Source organism: Esox lucius, chromosome 13, assembly GCF_011004845.1.
Source record: "Esox lucius isolate fEsoLuc1 chromosome 13, fEsoLuc1.pri, whole genome shotgun sequence".
In the NCBI taxonomy this organism is placed as follows: Eukaryota; Metazoa; Chordata; class Actinopteri; order Esociformes; family Esocidae; genus Esox; species Esox lucius.
Window position 1 is genome coordinate 28,379,872 of NC_047581.1, and position 7,264 is coordinate 28,387,135.

Genomic DNA, 7,264 nt, shown 5'->3' on the forward strand with positions numbered 1-7,264 from the left:
TAACCAAAATGGAAAGAGGATTGGGAGGCCCCGGTGCATAACTGAGCACAGAGGACAGATACATTAGAGTGTCCAGTCTGAGAAACAGACGCCTCACAAGTCTTCAACTGGTAGCTTCATTAATTAGTACATGCAAAACACCAGTCTCAACATCAACAATGAAGAGGCGACCCCAGGATGCTGGCCTTCTAGGCAGAGTTGCAAAAAAGGATAGCCATATCGCAGTCCGGCCAAAAAGAAAATATTAAGATGTCCAAAAGAACACAAACATCAGACAGAGGAAACTCGGGAAAAGGTGTTACAGACAATCTGTGAAAGTTTGAGGTTTCTGGATCACAAAGACAAACGATTGTGACAGGCAGACCAAATGAAAAGATGCTGGAGGAGTACTTCATGCACTTGACTCTGTCAAGCATGGTGGAGGCAATATGATGGTCTGGAGGTGCTTTGGTGGTGATAAAGGGGGAGATTTGTACAGTATAAAAGGGATTTTGAAGAAGAACTCCATTTTGCAACGCCATGCCATACCCTGTGGACGGTGCTTTATTGGAGCCAATTTCCTCCTAAAACAGGACAATGACCGAAAGCACAGCTCCAAACAATGCAATAACTATTTAGGGAGAAGCAGTCAGCTGGTTTTCTTTCTACACTCACCTAAAGGATTATTAGGAACACCTGTTCAATTTCTCATTAATGCAAATATCTAATCAACCAATCACATGGCAGTTGCTTCAATGCATTTAGGGGTTTGGTCCTGGTCAAGACAATCTCCTGAACTCCAAACTGAATGTCAGAATGGGAAAGAAAGGTGATTTAAGCAATTTTGAGTGTGGCATGGTTGTTGGTGCCAGACGGGCCAGTCTGAGTATTTCACAATCTGCTCAGTTACTGGGATTTTCACGCACTGTGACGACTGCGACCTCTGCTGGTTCACCTCCCCCTGCAGCGGGCGGGCCCCAGCGGTCGACGTCACCTGCTTTCTGACACCACCGTCTCATCATACATTTCACCTGTGTCTCGTTGGTGCACCTGTTCCTCATCATCGCTGTTTCCCCCCGGTATATATGTTCCCTCTGCTCCCCCTGTCTTTGTGTGTAATTGTCTCTACTTTATGGAAGAGCTGTTCAACGCTTTGTTAATACATTTACTGATTTCTCTCGCTGGGAAACATTAAACTATCATTCCATCACGCCTTCTCCGGTTCCTCCTTGCTCCTCTCAAACCCCGAAGCCGTGACAGAATTACACACCAAAATAAAGACAGCAAGGATATGGAGCCTACGAGAGCCACAGGCGAGGTCGGTGTTGCGGAGGCGGTCCAGGTACATTCAACGATGCTGGCCAGCTTAGGCGCTGCAATGGACAATGTCTTAAAAGCGGTGCAGCGCCTAGAGCTGCGCCAGCAGACCCCCGCAGCACCGGCCGTTTCTCCGCCTGCCCCTGCCGTGCCGCCAAGCATGGGGGCACTACATCTCCCCTTACCCAGGGATTTCGACGGGGCGGCGGACCGCTGCCAGGGATTCCTTCTACAGCTGGACATCGCGCTCCAGGCGATGCACCCTGCGCCGACCGAGGCACAGAAGATCACCTCGCTCGTCTCCTGCCTGTCCGGAAAAGCCCTGGAGTGGGCCACCGCCGTCTGGAACACCGAGCAGCCCACCCAGGGCAGCTACGCCGAGTTCACCCGCCGCTTCCGAGCCGTGTTCGACCATCCACACGAAGGAAGAGAGGCGGGTGAACGGCTGTTCCACCTACGGCAGGGGACGAGGTCGGCGCAGGAGTTCGCACTGGAGTTCCGGACCCTGGCAGCGGGATCAGGGTGGAACGAACGGGCTCAAATCGACCACTACCGTTGCAGCCTTCGCGAGGACGTCCGGAGGGAGCTGGCTTGTCGAGACGTGTCCCTCTCCTTCGATCAGCTGGTTGACATGTCCATCCGTCTCGACAACCTGCTGGCTGCCCGAGGACGTCCCGGAAGAGGCCCGTCCGTTCCACCCTGCCAACCTGACACCGCCGTCCCCATGGAATTGGGGACGGCTGCACTGCCGGGCAGATGTCGGGGAGGGCAGGTGCGGAGTGCCTCCAAGGGGCGACGAGGCCGTACTACTGCACCACACCGCACCTCCCTCCCTGAGTCGAGAGGCGACAGGCATGGCACTTCCGCGTCACCCCAGGTAGCACATGCCCATTCGCCACTAACCTCTTCCCTCTCTATGTGCACTGTTCCCGTTAGGTTCCCCAGCTTTCCGCTGATTTCCCGGTGTAAGGCGCTGGTAGACTCAGGCGCAGCTGGGAATTTCATGGATAGGTCTTTTGCCCTGCGGTCACGCATACCCCTCCAGGTCCTCGCCACCCCCCTGCCCGTGAGAGCTTTAGACAGCCGGCCACTAGGGTCAGGTCTGGTCACGAGTTGCACTGTTCCCCTCCTCCTGATTACCGACAGCCGACACAGCGAAACCATTTCATTCCACATCATCGACTCACCCACGTTCCCCGTCGTTTTAGGTTTCCCCTGGTTGTCCCTACACGACCCCTTCATCTCCTGGTCTAGTCGACGTCTGTCGGGGTGGTCGCGGAAGTGCCAGGGTAGGTGTTTGGGTGTTTCCGTTGGCTCGACCTCGGTGGAAAGTCCAGACAGTGCGCCCGCCGTGCCCATTCCCCCCGAATACAGGGACTTGGCTACGGTTTTCTCCAAAGCCAAGGCTGCTGTGTTGCCACCACACCGGCTGGGGGATTGTGCGATAGACCTCGTTGACGGAGCCGCACTCCCGAAGGGTCACGTGTATCCACTGTCCCGCACCGAAACGGAGACTATGAACGCCTACGTTACGGAAGCGTTGGAACAGGGCTACATCAGGCCCTCCAAGTCACAGGTCTCCTCGAGTTTCTTTTTTGTGAAAAAGAAGGACGGTGGTTTGCGCCCGTGCATCGATTACCGGGCGCTGAACAAGATCACCATTCCGTTCCGCTACCCTCTCCCTTTGATCTCTGCGGAGGTGGAGAGGATGCACGGGGCCCGCTTTTTCACTAAATTAGACCTCAGGAGTGCCTATAACCTGGTGCGTATCCGAGAAGGAGACGAGTGGAAAACCGCTTTTAGTACCACGTCTGGCCATTACGAGTATTTAGTGATGCCGTACGGGTTGATGAATGCTCCTTCAGTCTTCCAGTCCTTCGTCAACGACGTATTCCGGGACTTGTTGTGCGAAGGAGTGGTAGTGTATATTGATGACATCTTGATATTCACTGCCACCCGCGCTAAACATGTCTCGTTAGTGCGCAGAGTGCTGGCTCGACTGCTGGAGCATGACCTGTACGTGAAAGCCGAGAAGTGTCTGTTTTTCCAGTCGTCTGTGTCCTTCCTGGGTTATCGCTTTTCCAGCACTGGTGTGGCTATGGAGGAGCCTCACATTGACGCCGTGCGTAATTGGCCGACCCCAACCACGGTAAAGGACGTGCAACGTTTCTTAGGCTTCTCTAATTACTATAGGAGGTTTATCCGGGGCTTTAGCCAGGTCGCGGCTCCGATCACCTCCCTTCTGAAGGGGGGGGCGACCCGGTTGCGGTGGACCGGGGACGCGGAGCGGGCGTTTGTGGAACTGAAACACCGTTTCACCACCGCTCCGGTCCTGGCCCATCCCGACCCGTCGCTCCAGTTCATCGTGGAGGTGGACGCGTCCGATTGTGGGCTCGGTGCCATCCTCTCCCAACGGACGGGGTGTCGTAACACGCTCCGTCCCTGTGCCTTCTTCTCCCAGAAGCTCAGTGCGGCGGAGTGGAACTACGACATTGGTGATCGTGAGCTGCTGGCCGTGGTTCGAGCTCTGTCGGCGTGGAGGCACTGGTTAGAGGGGGCTAAACACCCTTTCCTCGTCTGGACTGACCACCGGAACCTGGAGTACATGCGGGCAGCGAGGAGGCTGACCCCTCGCCAGGCAAGGTGGGCTATGTTCTTCACCCGGTTTGTGTTTACTCTCACCTACAGGCCGGGGAGTAAGAACGTCGGGGCTGACGCGCTGTCCCGCCAGCATGACACGGAGGAGAGGCCAGTGGATGATGCTCCCGTGCTCCCGGAGTCATGCATCGTGGCACCGGTGGTATGGGAACTGGACGCGGACATCGCCGGAGCGCAGCGCGACGAGCCCTCTCCGCCCACATGCCCTGAGGGTCGTACGTATGTGCCGGCGTCTGTCCGCGACCGCCTCATCTACTGGGCGCATACATCTCCCTCCTCCGGTCATCCTGGAATCGGGCCAACAGTGCGCGCCCTGGCCGGTAAGTACTGGTGGCCCACTTTAGCCAAGGACGTGAGGGTATACGTCTCTTCCTGCTCGGTGTGTGCCCAGAGTAAGGCACCCCGGCACCTACCTGTGGGCAAGTTGCACCCCTTGCCCATTCCACAACGACCATGGTCCCACATTTCTGTTGATTTCTTGACGGATCTCCCCCCTTCCCAGGGCCATACCACCATCCTGGTCGTTGTGGATCGGTTCTCGAAGTCCTGCCGCCTCTTGCCTCTGCCCGGCCTTCCTACTGCCCTGCAGACCGCGGAGGCCCTGTTCACACACGTCTTCCGGCACTATGGGGTGCCCGAGGACATCGTGTCTGACCGGGGTCCCCAATTCACGTCTAGGGTGTGGAAGGCATTTATGCAGCACCTGGGGATCTCGGTCAGCCTGACCTCGGGCTACCATCCCCAGTCCAACGGGCAGGTGGAACGGGTCAATCAAGAAGTGGGCAGGTTCCTCCGGTCCTACTGCCAGGACCGGCCGGGGGAGTGGGCAGAGTTTCTGCCGTGGGCAGAATACGCACTGAATTCTCTGCACCACTCCTCCACGGGCGTGACGCCTTTCCAGTGCGTCCTGGGCTACCAGCCGGTCCTGGCGCCGTGGACGCCGAGCCAGACCGGTACCCCTGCGGTGGACGACTGGTTCCGGCGGGCAGCGGGCACATGGGAGGCAGTACAATCCCGCCTCCGGCTCGCTGTCCGCCGTCAAAAGACCTATGCAGACCGCCACCGCGGGGAGGCCCCGGTGTATCGACCGGGCGACCGGGTCTGGCTCTCGTCCAGGGACCTGCCCCTCCGCCTGCCCTGCCGGAAGCTGGCCCCGCGGTTTGTGGGGCCTTTTAAAGTCCTGAGGAGAGTCAACGAGGTAACATATCGGTTACGCCTTCCCCCCGACTACCGTATTAACCCCTCGTTTCATGTGTCTCTCCTCAGGCCGGTGGTGGATGGTCCCCTCCAGGGGTGTGAGGTGCGGGAGGTGCCCCCTCCCCCTCTGGACATCGAGGGGGCCCCGGCGTACTCTGTCCGCTCCATTATCGACTCGAGGCGCCGGGCGGGGGGCCTCCAGTACCTCGTGGAGTGGGAGGGGTACGGCCCGGAGGAGCGGAGCTGGGTTCCGGTGAAGGACGTCCTGGCTCCCGTCCTTGTCCGCGACTTCCATCAGCGTCGGCCGGACCGCCCTGCTCCGCGCCCCCCGGGTCGGCCCCGAGGCCGGTGTCGTCGCGCGGCTGGGGCCGCGCGTCAGGGGGGGGGTACTGTGACGACTGCGACCTCTGCTGGTTCACCTCCCCCTGCAGCGGGCGGGCCCCAGCGGTCGACGTCACCTGCTTTCTGACACCACCGTCTCATCATACATTTCACCTGTGTCTCGTTGGTGCACCTGTTCCTCATCATCGCTGTTTCCCCCCGGTATATATGTTCCCTCTGCTCCCCCTGTCTTTGTGTGTAATTGTCTCTACTTTATGGAAGAGCTGTTCAACGCTTTGTTAATACATTTACTGATTTCTCTCGCTGGGAAACATTAAACTATCATTCCATCACGCCTTCTCCGGTTCCTCCTTGCTCCTCTCAAACCCCGAAGCCGTGACACGCACAACCATTTCTAGGGTTTACAAAGAATGGTGTGAAAAGGGAAAAACATCCAGTATGTGGCAGTCCTGTGGGCGAAAATGCCTTGTTGATGCTAGAGGTCAGAGGAGAATGGGCAGACCGATTCAAGCTGATAGAAGAGCAACTTTGACTGAAATAGCTACTTGTTTCAACCGAGGTATGCAGCAAAGCATTTGTGAAGCCACAAAACGCACAACCTTGAGGCAGATGGGCTACAACAGCAGAAGACCCCACCGGGTACCATTCCTCTCCGCTATAAATAGGAAAAAGAGGCTACAATTTGCACAAGCTCACCAAAATTGGACAGTTGAAGACTGGAAAAATGTTGCCTGGTCTGATGAGTCTCGATTTCTGTTGAGACATTCAGATGGTAGAGTCAGAATTTGGCGTAAACAGAATGAGAACATGGATCCATCATGCCTTGTTACCACTGTGCAGGCTGGTGGTGGTGATGTAATGGTGTGGGGGATGTTTTCTTGGCACACTTTAGGCCCCTTAGTGCCAATTGGGCATTGTATAAATGCCACGGCCTACCTGAGCATTGTACTTGACCATGTCCATCCCTTTATGACCACCATGTACCCATCCTCTGATGGCTACTTCCAGCAGGATAATGCACCATGTCACAAAGCTCGAATCATTTCAAATTGGTTTCTTGAACATGACAATGAGTTCACTGTCCTGAAATGGCCCCCACAGTCACCAGATCTCAACCCAATAGAGCATCTTTGGGATGTGCTGGAACAGGAGCTTTGTGCCCTGGATGTGCATCCCACAAATCTCCATCAACTGCACGATGCTATCCTATCAATATGGGCCAACATTTCTAAAGAATGCTTTCAGCACCTTGTTGAATCAATGCCACATTGTTGAATTAAGGCAGTTCTGAAGGCGAAAGGGGGTCAAACACAGTATTATTATGGTGTTCCTAATAATCTTTTAGGTGAGTGTATAATAGAGTGGCCTGCACAGGCCCTGGATCTCAACCCTACTGATTTGTTTTGGTAAGAAGTTCCCATCAAGTCAATCCAAATAATGGGAGATGCTTCAGGAACCAATTAGGTGAAATCTCTTTATATTACCTCAACAAATTGACAGCTAGAATGCCAATAATCTGCAAAGCTGTAAATGGAGGATAATTTGACGAAAACAAAGTTTGAAAGATACAATAATAATTTCTATAAAAAATCCTTATTTCTAACCTTGTCAATTACTATATTTCCTATTCATTTTGCTATACTTCCTACTCAAACACATTTCATGTATGTTTTCATCGAAAACAAGGACATTTCTAAGTGACCCCAAACTTATGAACAGTAGTGTATACGTTAGTTTTTTTTTATTCCCTTCTTTCAAATTCCCTTTCATT